Here is a 12,293-nt window from a genome sequence, read left to right on the forward strand (position 1 = left end):
ATAAGAGACTAGTTGGTAAAATACCTAGTATATATTTCAGTTGAACCAGGATTATATCTTGGAGTAGGTGAAAAGGACAGACATGAAGAGGATTGTAAGATTAAGGATATTTAGAAAGAAATATAAATAGGACATAGAGATGGGAGATGATGAGCCTGGGGTTTGTTGAAAAGGCACTAAGCATTATTTAAGGATTTGAACAAGAGAAGAGATAAGGGTGGTTTTATAGGTGGGATTGGAGGACTATAAATAAACGTTGTCATTTTTAGTTGTTATTATCATCATTATTGTTATTACTGGCTTGGAAAATTAATGAGATTGTTCAGCCTTCCATGCTATATTTCCCATGCTTAAGGACACTGAAATCACTCAGCTGTGTCCAGGGCTAGCAGCAACTTTTATCCTGTACGAAACAGTTTCTATAAGATCATCCTCCTAACTTTCTCTCCCATCTTGATATTGCCATGGATAACCAACAGTATTAGTTACTGAATCTATTCACTGGTCTGTGCTGAATGCGTGTGTGTCCATGGATATAAACATAAACATATGTATGTGTTTTAATTCTTCCAGTTTCTATTAGTGTGATCTAAATTCTAGATTTTAATTGTCACAAATATGTTACTTCTAATATTTCTGTCTTGATTCATCCATTGCAGCCATAAAGCAGGAATCATGGCATCTCCCACACTAAGTTCAGGCTTTGAGATACTTTATCCCATTTTGGCTTGAGCATCCTACTTGTCCAGAAGATAGGATTAAAAAATAAATTTTATATAGATTTCCATTTGCTATTTTCTAAATGTATCAAAATTGTTGCATTTTGACAAAAACTTAAAACATTAAGTAGTTTGGATTTCATTTTTGTAAAAATTTTAAAATATAGAATATCTTTACTATGATAAGTGTGACAATATGCTCTGCCTAGAAATCAAAATGAGCTTAAAAAATGAGACCAAGAAAATAAGGTTTACTTCCACTTAAAATGTTTTCACAACTGAAGTAGTTAAATTACATTTAGATTTATTAATAAGCAGCACTACTTAGCTCAGTACCAGCATATGTACATCTAGATGAAACACACACACGCACACACACACACACACACACACAATTACTGGTAAATTATTTAGTGTTTTCCGCACAGCTGCACTATGTATTTATTAATTACCTGTAAAATCAGCAAAATATGTTCAGTAAGTGCCAGGTTGGCATATATTGTACATAATCACACATTTGAGCCACACAGTTGTTTATGTCATTTTATAATGATGCTAATAATTACCAACTAAATTATTCAGCAAACTATAAATGTTATATTTAATTACTTTATCATTTTTGTATGTTACCATAGAGATTAAATTGCTAACTTCATCCATAAATTAAATTCTTTTGTAATTTCTATCTTTATCAGTATGAATGTGGAATGAATTAACAAAACTGGGAAGCCCATGAAAACAAGTTGGTATTTTCCTGATATGTTTTCTATTCACACAGCTTCTCTATGATGTTGTGAAAATTTATCAGGTTCCCTCTAACATCTTCAAAGCATTATTGAGCTCTGAAAATTAAAGGAAGAAGAATTAATAAATCTTTCATAAGATACAATTTCCACCTTCTGTCAGAAACTAACTGATTAGAAAACTCTTTATAGGTTAAAATAGCCATTATATTTTTATGGTTCTGTGTATTTCCAAACATAAAAAATAACACTTTCTCACTATAAACTGTCCTTATACAGTAAATACTAGTGCAGTCCACTGCAGCAGTCGGTGTAACAATTTATCATATATCTAGTTTTGTTTTTCTACACTATCTTTTTATAGGCCTGCAAATTTCCCTAAGAATATCCCTATATTTAAAATCACTTATAACTTAAAGCTATCTTGTGATAAACACTAAATGTGTGCCAAATTCCCATAAAGCACCAAGCATCCATCCTACAACATTTTAAGTATAAGAAACTTGGGTCATTAAAATAACTTCTCTTGGAGGTAACAGGTATTGAAGGTATCCAAAGACACATGCAAGGCCTTAACATCACTTAAAGTTCTAGTTGCATTGAAAAATTAAAACAATATATTAAAACTTAATCAGATCTTGAGCCTTCATATATACAATTCTAACGTGTCAGTATTCTTTATGGATGATAGAAAACACCAAGCTTCTTGGGCTTATCTGTCCAATATATATTTGGGCAGACATTCATATTAAAATGCCCCAGTACACTGCTGTATTATTTATGAACAGGGCAAGCTTAAGAGACGAGAGAAGCCCAAACTTTGAATTGGGTTAGGTATACATAAAACTTACTTTTCAACTCATTCATAAATATTTATTTATCTAGTTGTTGACACAACATTAATTTTGAAGATACTTGGTAAAATAACATATTTGTTAAGAATTTACAAGTATTTTTACAGATATTTCTCCAATACACAACTGGATGTACAGCACTCCAAAATTTCAATAAATATTAGAGAAAGGATAGAAGTGAATGCAAGAAATCATAGCAGGAGGTAGAATGTTACTAATGCCATAATAGAAACAAAGTTCTATAAAAATTCAAAAGGGTATATTCAAATCTATTAAGCTTCTGGGGAGACAAAATGTTTCTTCATAAAATTGAGAGCTTTATATTATAAAATGTAGTTTAATATCATAAAATGTAGTTTAATATCAAAACATGTAGCCAGATCAGGTGAAGTAACATCAAATCTTGCCTGGATTATTGAAAAAGTCTCCCACATGGTTTTACTACTTCTAGTATGCCTCTTTCCTAGCCAAACTCTATACAAATGTTAGAGACCTTTTCTAGAGCACAAATATTACTCCAATACTTAAATTTCTTCTATTGTTCCAAGTTTTCTCTAGAATTAACTCTAATACCATCAGTATGATACACAAGTCAGTTCCAAATGGCCCCCTTCCTTAACTCTATTTTGGCACTTTCCCTTTACACACCAGCCATACTGAATTTTTGTTTAGTTCTCAAATATATCATGTTTTATTTAGCATCTGGATCTTTGTCTATATAATTCCTTCTTTCAAAACGTATTTTACTTACTCTTTCCCCAGGTAATTTCTAGTCAAGCCCTCTGTCTTTGATTAGGTGTCATTCCTTAAGAAAATGTTCTCTAGTACTTAAAAATTATATTAGGTGACTTTTCTATAGCTTCATTTAGTACCTGTGTTTCCTCCATAATAACGTGTACCATACTACATTTTCTAAATATTATTATTTTTCAATAAATATTAAAATAAAATAAAAATTAACACTTCTTCCATTAGATTAAAAACACTGAAGTCTAAAGTTTGAAACTTATAAGAAAAGGAAATCCTTAATATAAATGTTATCCTCCAGCACATATTATGCATCCTCAATTATTTACATACATCTACAAAGATACATCTACAAAGCTAAAAAATGGAGAGAAATGTTAGGCAGTATAGATTACAATTAATTTTATTACCTATTTATTAGTAAGCAATTGTTCATAAGAAGATATAGCTTAGTACTAAAATTAAGAATCAAGATGTTTATAATATTATTTCATTTATGTTTTAGATTAAACAGGAAAAGATAAGCAAATTAGCAAGGAAATAAGATGTAGAACCACTGTGACAAAAGAGTTTTGGTTATTTTGCCAACAAAAATATGAGTTGAAAATTGTATGATACCATTGAAAGCTATCTTATACATTATACGAATGCTGACTAAATTTGTTATTCACATTTTATATCTAATAAATTACATTCAATCTTAACTTTTCCATCACTTTAGATACCACTTCGTTTTTTGCTAAGAAACCCAACAAATTGCCGAAGTGTCCCTAGAGGCTTCTATGTGGTATAGTGAGAGAGTCACTCGCTCAGCCAGTCCTGGAACTTTGATATTGATGTGTCTCTCTAGGGACTGCAGGAAAGATAAATTACTAGTTGTCTTTTTTTTTTTTTAAAGTGCTTTTTATCCCTTCTGACTATAGTAAATGAATAAAATAACTTAAAAAAGTAATAAATTGAAATTTATCATTAATGTCATCCCTTCAGTGGCACATCAATATCCAAGGGCACACTACCAAAGAAAATCACTAATACTAAAATAAACTTCAAGCTGAGATACGGACACTATTCCTGCATCTTGCCTAACAATTGAGGAAGAAAGTCAAACATCATGTAGAGAATAGCAAGTAATCAACAAAAAAACTAAGAAGTAAAAGGGAACAAATGGAAATTTGGGAAAAGGCAAATTCTATTTAAATTCAGAATTAGGCCATAGAGCCCTTTCAAGTACAGTTGACAATTCGGGTGCTTAGGTCAGAGTGAAAGGTCTCAGCATATACCTAAGCTGTGCAAATTTCTACCTGTCAAAAAGTTGGTTCTTAATAAATACTGCTATATTCATTAGTTCAGATAAGTCTGGAGTTCCACCTTAGATCAATTTAGCTAAAAAATCTGAGAAAGAAACCATCCTAGATGAATAGAAGTAGAAAAGTTTAGAAGTAAATAATATGATGACCTTTACTGAATCACTGGAGAATAAAATCCATGGACATATATCTGATTCTTGAGGAAGAGAAGCTGCACATAGAAAAGGCTGTTTCACTAAAAACTCTGTAAAGTAAAAGACATAAGAAAACACTTCTTTAAGTCTAATGTTAAGCAAGTGAGGTGAGAAAGCAGAAATATTCTCACTTTAGTGGGAATACTGCATAACTGTCAAGGGCGCAGAGTACAGATTCGGTATGCATGGGAGAGGTGTAGCAACTTCTATAGAGAAACTTAAGGCAACCAAATTTCCTCTTATTGTATGAGACAACCTTCCTGACACAGATAACTAGCATTATCTATATTGAGTAATTAAGAGGGCTTAAGTATGTGAAAGTACCTGGCATGTAGTGAAGATTTGATAAATACCAATATATTTTTCTTCTGCCTACCTACATTCTCTTAGTGATCTTGTTAGTTTTCACAGCTTTAGAAACCATCTATAACCTTAGGATTTAGGATAGATTTTTGAAGGTGAAATTAACAGGATTTGACTGGATTGGCTATGGAGGTTTGTTAAGAAAGAGAACATAAAGATGACTCTAAGATGTTTTGCTTGTTCAAAAGAAAGGGTGGAATAGTTATTTACTGAAATGGGAAAAAATTACAGTTGTTAAGGTTTGGAGGTGAAAACTAGATTTCTGATTGGAATACATCATTTGAGATACCTATTAGACAATCAAGAATTTTAAAGTCAATCTAAATCTGGAGTTCAAAGTAGCAGTCAATGCTATTTATAAATTTGGAAGTCATCAAGTTTGAGAATTAATAAGATCAATAAAGAAAGGTATGTTGACAGAAAATGAGAAAAGTTCCCAAAATCTGAGTGCTAGGATATGCAAAGGTTTAGAGTTCTGAGAGGTGAGAAGAAATTACAACAGTGAACAATAGTTCAAAACAACTAGGAGAATGTATTGTCTTAGATGTGAAGCAGGAGAAAGTGATCAACCTCTGACAAATGCTGTTCATACACTGAGATGATTTCTCAGAATCAGTCATCAAGGTTAGCAAGATGAATAATCATTAGTGACCTTGATAAATGAGTCACACACAACTAGCCTACACTAGGCCTTTGTACAAATTAGGAAAAAAGTGTCACTTCTGCTGGGTGGATAAAGGCCCACTTCTTCTGAGTGGATAAAGGTTTGGTTAGTAGAGAGCAAGCTAGATTTCATCCTCCACATGCTGGGCACCCTTAAGAAGTGAGAACATACAGAACTACAAACTGCAGCCACGCTGGTAAGAATGGTTTCAGTGATATGGTGGGCCTGAGAAAATGACTGGGGTAGGTCGAAGAGAGAATATGATGAAATAAATGAGAAACATAAATATGAAAAACTTATTAAAAGAAATTTTGCTTTTAAGGAGAGAAATAGGGCAGAAAGAGAGAAATAGCTGAAGAGGGAAAGGTATCAAGTAAAGATTTTATTTTTAAGATTTTGAGCACATACTGTCAGTGCCCTATCCATATAACTGCACTCTCATTTTTCCCGTACACACTGATGGCTTTTTATTACAACCACATCTTCCGCCTGAGGGCTTTACTCACTGCAGGAGGACCGTGAGTCAGGAAATGGGCTGGAGGAGACTGCCCCAGTAGGCATTGGTCAATCAATGTGGATAGGAGTTGGTAAATACTTTAATGTTCTAAATTCTTATTTTGTGTCCAATATTCAAACTCGGAATCTTCTCAAAATGTGTTAATAATAATTTCTTGTTTTGTAATAGAGTGAAGCAATAAAGCCTATAGTCCCTGAAACGTAGCTGTTGTCTCAGCATACTTTTTTCTTCATTCCTATATTCATAGAGTACCCTAACCTGCTTGCTTTCACTTGGCAAAAACAGAGAAATATAATTCTGCCTCAGGGATACATCAAAGTTTTGCTCTGTGCTTTGTTTAGTTTGTAAGGACTTGGCTCTTCCAACATTTCACTGAATATTTTTATGCAGTCACCGACAGAACCCAGAGAGAGGGAGGGAGCAAGCACTTTGGGTGCCTTTGAAACCCTCATGGATAAAAGATAAATCTCATCATAAAGCAGACACCTTCCTTCTCAGTTATGTTTCCATGGATGGAATAGTCCGAGACAGGCTGAAATTTTTTCCTTCAAAAATGGACATCCCTAAATTGATACAAAACTATGTAATTTAATCTTTTTAGTTATCCCTTTTTATTAATATAGATATATGTTTGGGGGGCTTTAAAGTATATCTTTCATGATAATTAATAATATTTAATAGCATACATTAAATATAGGTACAACTTAAAACTTCATAAATTTATTTTACCCTTAAGTAAAATAGATTTTGAAAAATGAAACTTTCATAAAGTGTGTACACATAGCCTGAAACATACACTGAAAGATCATTTTATATGTTCCACTAATGACAAATGAAAGTTAATTTTTTACTAAAATACAAGGTGTTGAGAGTTTAAAATATTGAAGGTATGTTTTTGTTATTAAATAAAACTTAGATTTTTATTGTTAATGAAAACATCGACATATTTATGTAGAGAAGCTAACCACTTCGAGTTTTTTAAATCACCATCATTAGACTGATTTAAAAAGTAGCTTATAAAGGACTATAACTGTAACATAAGCAGCATCAAGGAATCGGAAACCAATTTTAGATAGGAATATTTAAAAAAGCTTTCTAAAAACTGTAAATCTTTGTCATTAATACTTATTATAAATCTTTCTCTTCATTTGTTATATTTAGAGAATTTTCAACTGCTTCTTTTCTGTTGTCCTGGGAAATTGAACTGCTTTTACTTCATCAAAGAATAAAATATATAATTCATTGAGTTAAGAATATAAAAATATGTTAACAAAAGATCAAAAGGAGATTTATCCTTAACGCTTAATATTCACACATTTTAATTTATTCTTAGAAATTTGCCTTTAATAAGCTATACTCTACTTGTCAGAAAGATTATTTGAGTTTTGAATTATAAGTAATACATGTCAATTATGTAAATTATACCAGATCTTAAAACAGGTTAAAAAAAAAAAAGGAAATCTAGCAGTATTCATATTACATAAACAGATATAATGGCTTAATACAATATGTATAATTATTAGTATATAAATGTAAACTAGTTTTACAATATTTGGTACAAAAATCTGTGGATTTGTACTGCAAAACTATGGGGGAGATAGGTGCTAATTATATTTTATTCTTCTTTTCCCTCACCTCATTAGCTTCAAAAAAGACATGTTTTTAGCTTTCTTGTTTGAACTTTATTGCATTTTATCACCTTTATATTTAGATAAATATTCATGGTGAGTAGATTACTTGTGTTATTGAGAATTTCAAAACTGTTTTATGATTGTTTCAAATTTTGGGAACTCAATTATTTGTACTTACAAATAACTTACACCTCTATTAAAAATTTGTGTTGATCGTGAAAGATACTGAAAAAAAAATTTCATGTATATCTAATAATATGCTCTATTTATATTTATCATAAGAAAAAACTTTTCCATTAAGATATTTTAGTTTGGTCAAATTAAGCAAAATGTATAAGTATCTAAACCGCAGCTTGAAATAAATTTAGGTAACATTCCTGGAAGCTAGACTCTTCCATTTGTATCTGCTTGAATACTAGTAGAGAGAAAAACCTATCTGCCTCTTACATTTCAGTTAAGGTTATATTGTCCCCATGGAAGATAAAATCCTAGCCTGGTTGTTCATGAGCAACCAAATTTCGGCTGCAAAAAAAAAAAAAAGAGTAAAAATATTTTAGGCCTCTTCAAGTCTAGGACAGCATGATCCTTCTAAACTAAAAAATGTGGTATCCTTCTAGGGTCAGTGCTAAATAATACTCCATTGTATTAATATATTTGGTTATTCACTCACCAGTGGAAGAAAATTTTGATTGCTTTCAGTTTTTGGCCTATATGAATAAAGTCATACAAGCATTCTCATGCAGGTTTTTATGTGAACATATAATTTCAGATCAGCTAAGTAAACACCTAGGAAGTAGACTGCTAGGTCTTTTGGTAAGCTATCAAACTATCTTCCAAAGAGTCTATTGCACACCCATCAGCAATGAATGCCAGTTCCTGTTGCTCTACATCCTCACTAGCAATTGTTATTGTTGGTTCTGGGGATTTTAAATGTTCTAATAAGTGTGTAATAATATCTTATTGTTGTTTTAATTTGCAATTACCTAATGATAAATAATGACGTATTTTTGGGATGGGATTTATGTTCGAAATAGTAAACTTTGAATAAAGCAAACTGCTTTCCATAAAGTGGGTGGGCCTCATCTAATAAGTTAAAAAAAGTCTTAAGAAAAAAGACTTACTTCCTCCTAAAAGAAGAGAATTCTACCAGCCAACTGTCTGCACTCATACTGCAATTCTTTCTTGGGTCTCCAGTTTACCAGTCTACCCTACAGATTTTGCATTTACTGGCCTCTACAATAATGTGAGCCAGTTCCTTAAAATAATCCTAGCCTCTCTCTCCCTCTCCCTCTCCCTCTCCCTCTCTTTCTCCCTCTTCCTTTCTCTCTTCTCTCTTACTTGTTCTCTCTCTCTCCCCTCTCTCTGTGTGTCCCTCTGTCTATACACACACACACACACACATGCATATATACATATATACATATATACACATATATTTTTTTTTTCCTTTTCTCTGGAGAACTCTGAATAACCCACTGACTTTCACAATATTTTTAGTGTATATTCATTTGTATTTAATTATTTGGTAATACTAAACATACTCAAAGTTCTTCAGGGGTTCTATTACTGAATTTTATCTAGAACAAATTCATTTTTCTGTTTGTTGATTGTTTTCAATTGCATTTCTTAGAATTACATTCCTTCATACCTTTAGGAAATGTCTTACTTTTAACTTGAAGTTGTTTGTTATCCGTTCTTTCACTTTCATTCTCTCAACTGTTTCCATGAGATCCATTTTGGAATTGCTCCTACCTGACTCCTTGTTTCCTCAATCCAAAAACAGGTCTTATATAGACATTTCAGACCCACAGTGATACTGAGATATAACAAAAATAACCACCATGCCAGTAGGTATTTAGACACCAGGGAAAAAGAAGTTTGAATGTGCTAACAAAGGATTCCTTTTACCATATTATTTTGTACATTAGCATTTCCTCTCTTATTTCTGTAGCAGTTTTCCTTATGATGTACTTATTTTTGCTTAGGTAAGTATTTCTGAAATTATAAAGACTTTCAGATGTTTTGACAAAAGGAAAAAGCCTTCTTCTAACTAGAATTTGAGTTGTTTTATTTTAATTATTCTTTTTCTCTTGCCTCCAGAAGAAAAGCCGAAGAACATTAGCTACTATGAGACTTTGTTATCAGGAAGAAATGTATATGTCCTAGTGGAAAGCACAGTTGATGCTATTCACTCCCTTAAGACGTAGGTGTGAATAAATGTTAAGGATACATTAGGTATATAGTTAAATTTGTCTAGGCTAATTAGTTTTAGGAGAGAAAAAGCCTTACATATACTGTTTTCTTCATCTTCTTTAATGAGTAATATTTCTCCACAGATGGTCACTTTCAGACATTAGAGCTACTTTAGCAATAGTTGGATTAAAAGGCCACTTGGCTGAGAAATCTTGAACTGTGCATAAAATAGGTTACTGGACTGGATGATTTTAAACCATAAAATTATATAGCACTTCAGATAACTGGTACTGTAATATGGTGAAAAGAACAAGAAATTTTAAGTCATATTATACGGATAGTGTATCTGGTCATTTACTAGTTGTATAAGCCTAAATTTCATGAGCCTCGGTCTCAGTTTATAAAACGTGGATAACAATTCTGCTTGTCTGCTGTAAGTGTATATAGAGAGAACAAATATAAAGTGCACACTAAAAATAAATTATATTTTCTCCCCTCTATGAAATAAAAGCTAAGAGAAGATTTTAGATAACTGTGATATTTTTAAGATATTGAAATATAATTAAGATATGGAAACGCAGTCATCTCACTGATTAAACAGATAATAGAAAACAATTTCTCAATCTCTCTCAACAACATTAACAATATTACCTTTGAGTATTATTTTGATACCATATTTCACCTCTTTCCTTCTTTGGTAATAGCTCAATTTTGAAACTAACAATAATTTATTTATTTATTTATTTATTTATTATTAATATTAGCACTTTAGGCTCTTATCGCATTTGTATTACTGAATTCATCAATTCTGTTATATAAGGAATAATAAAGAAAATTTTAAAATACAGTTCTATATGTTTAAAGTCATTTCTTTTAAAAATATCTACTGTCTTTGTTCTTCAAGATCTTGCACCTAGTCTAAGACTGGGTGGCTGATTGACTCAGCAACTTTGGCTGATGTTTAGTGGCATCTCTGTTTATCAACATAGTATTTATCGTGACTAACAACATTGAATAGTCATTGGCATATAACCTTATCAGTTAAAAAAAAAAACTGCGTCTGCTTAAAGTAACAAAAATTCTATTGAATAACAGATACACAGTGACCATATCAATATATGATATCAAACCTTTCCCTAGCAATATAGGAAAATTTCTTGGATATCCAATTACAGAAAATGGTAAAGTTCTTGTTTATCAGACTCAAATTTAAATCACTACATTTTATTTTTAATATTTGAAAAGACTAGAGCATATTGGTTTTTATTTAAATGATCAGAATCAGTAGAAGGAATACACTGGGCTGCTTCCAGTGACAAAACATTCAAAAACCTTTATAAAGAAATTTTTGAACTAGCAAAAAATGAACTATTAAAATCAAAGCAAAAATTGAGACATTTTATTATTATAATAATATACTTTTATTTAATATAAGTCTCAGGCACTGTTGTTCTTATTTTCACAGATGAAGAAACTGAGCCACAGAAAGGCTAAGTAACTTGCCAAGGGCCAACTCAGTACTAACCACCGGAGCTGGGAATCAAACCCAGTAAATCCAGCTCTGGAATCCAATCTCTTAAACTCTATGCAGCCTCATATCTGTACCTTAAAACTTTGACCATAAAAGATATGTGAAAACATTTTGCAAGCCTCCGGGCACATAATAATGTTGAGCAATTCTGAATCTAAGCTTACCTTTAAGACTCATGCAAATCAAAGCTTCTTTCAGTGGTGTAATCTTCTACCATGGAGATTTTTATGACCAAGACTCCTTAATAGTTTCTGAAAATAATTAGAAAAAAAAAATAATTTTTGGAAAGATAAGTGGTTGAACACTTCTAGTTTCTTCTGGTCTGATATGCAAACAGCTTGGAAGTTGTGACTCATGTCCTCACAACTAGACAAAAGATTTAAAACAAAGAAAATCAGCAACTCTTCTTAGATTCATCAAAGAATTAAGGTCACAGGGCAAAACTGCTGCCCCAAATCTGGAAAGGCAAAGCAGATAAAGGGAATCACAGCTTACCAGGAGCAGTAAGTAGCCTGCAGCTAGAACCAATATCACAGCTGGAGCCAATATCAGTAAGAAGACTTTAGCCTGTAACTGACTAATTGTTGTAGGCTCCAGGTAGACTAGCTAGCTTGTCAGTTTAAAACTCTGAAGAGGCCCAGTATTAGGGGCACCCTACATTCTTGTGAGTTTACCACCAGGAAGCCCATTGCTCTCTCTAAAGACTAGAGAAAAAGTCCTTTGTAGTTCAGGCAGGAGGAAGGCTAAAGTAACCATTTTGAAATACATTGAGAGCTCTCTATTTTCCTTAATAAGGCCTGCCTTCAAGAGAACCTGTTTTATCCAGAGCT

General features: G+C 32.1%; 1 long non-coding RNA gene across 1 annotated transcript in view; it reads right to left on the reverse strand.

Annotated features, from left to right (window-relative positions):
- Window positions 1-12,029, reverse strand: part of LOC120587484 (uncharacterized) — a 70,055-nt gene extending 58,026 nt beyond the window's left edge. Inside the window, exons 1-2 of the long non-coding RNA XR_005648979.1 lie at window positions 11,959-12,029; window positions 11,628-11,714 (exon numbers count right to left, since the gene is read on the reverse strand). This is a non-coding gene — a long non-coding RNA (uncharacterized LOC120587484). The remainder of the gene's footprint in view (window positions 1-11,627; window positions 11,715-11,958) is intronic.
- Between the last annotated feature and the right edge of the window lie 264 nt (window positions 12,030-12,293).

The sequence above is a fragment of the Pteropus medius genome, unplaced genomic scaffold (assembly GCF_902729225.1).
Source record: "Pteropus medius unplaced genomic scaffold, Ma_sr-lr_union100, whole genome shotgun sequence".
Classification (NCBI taxonomy): Eukaryota; Metazoa; Chordata; class Mammalia; order Chiroptera; family Pteropodidae; genus Pteropus; species Pteropus medius.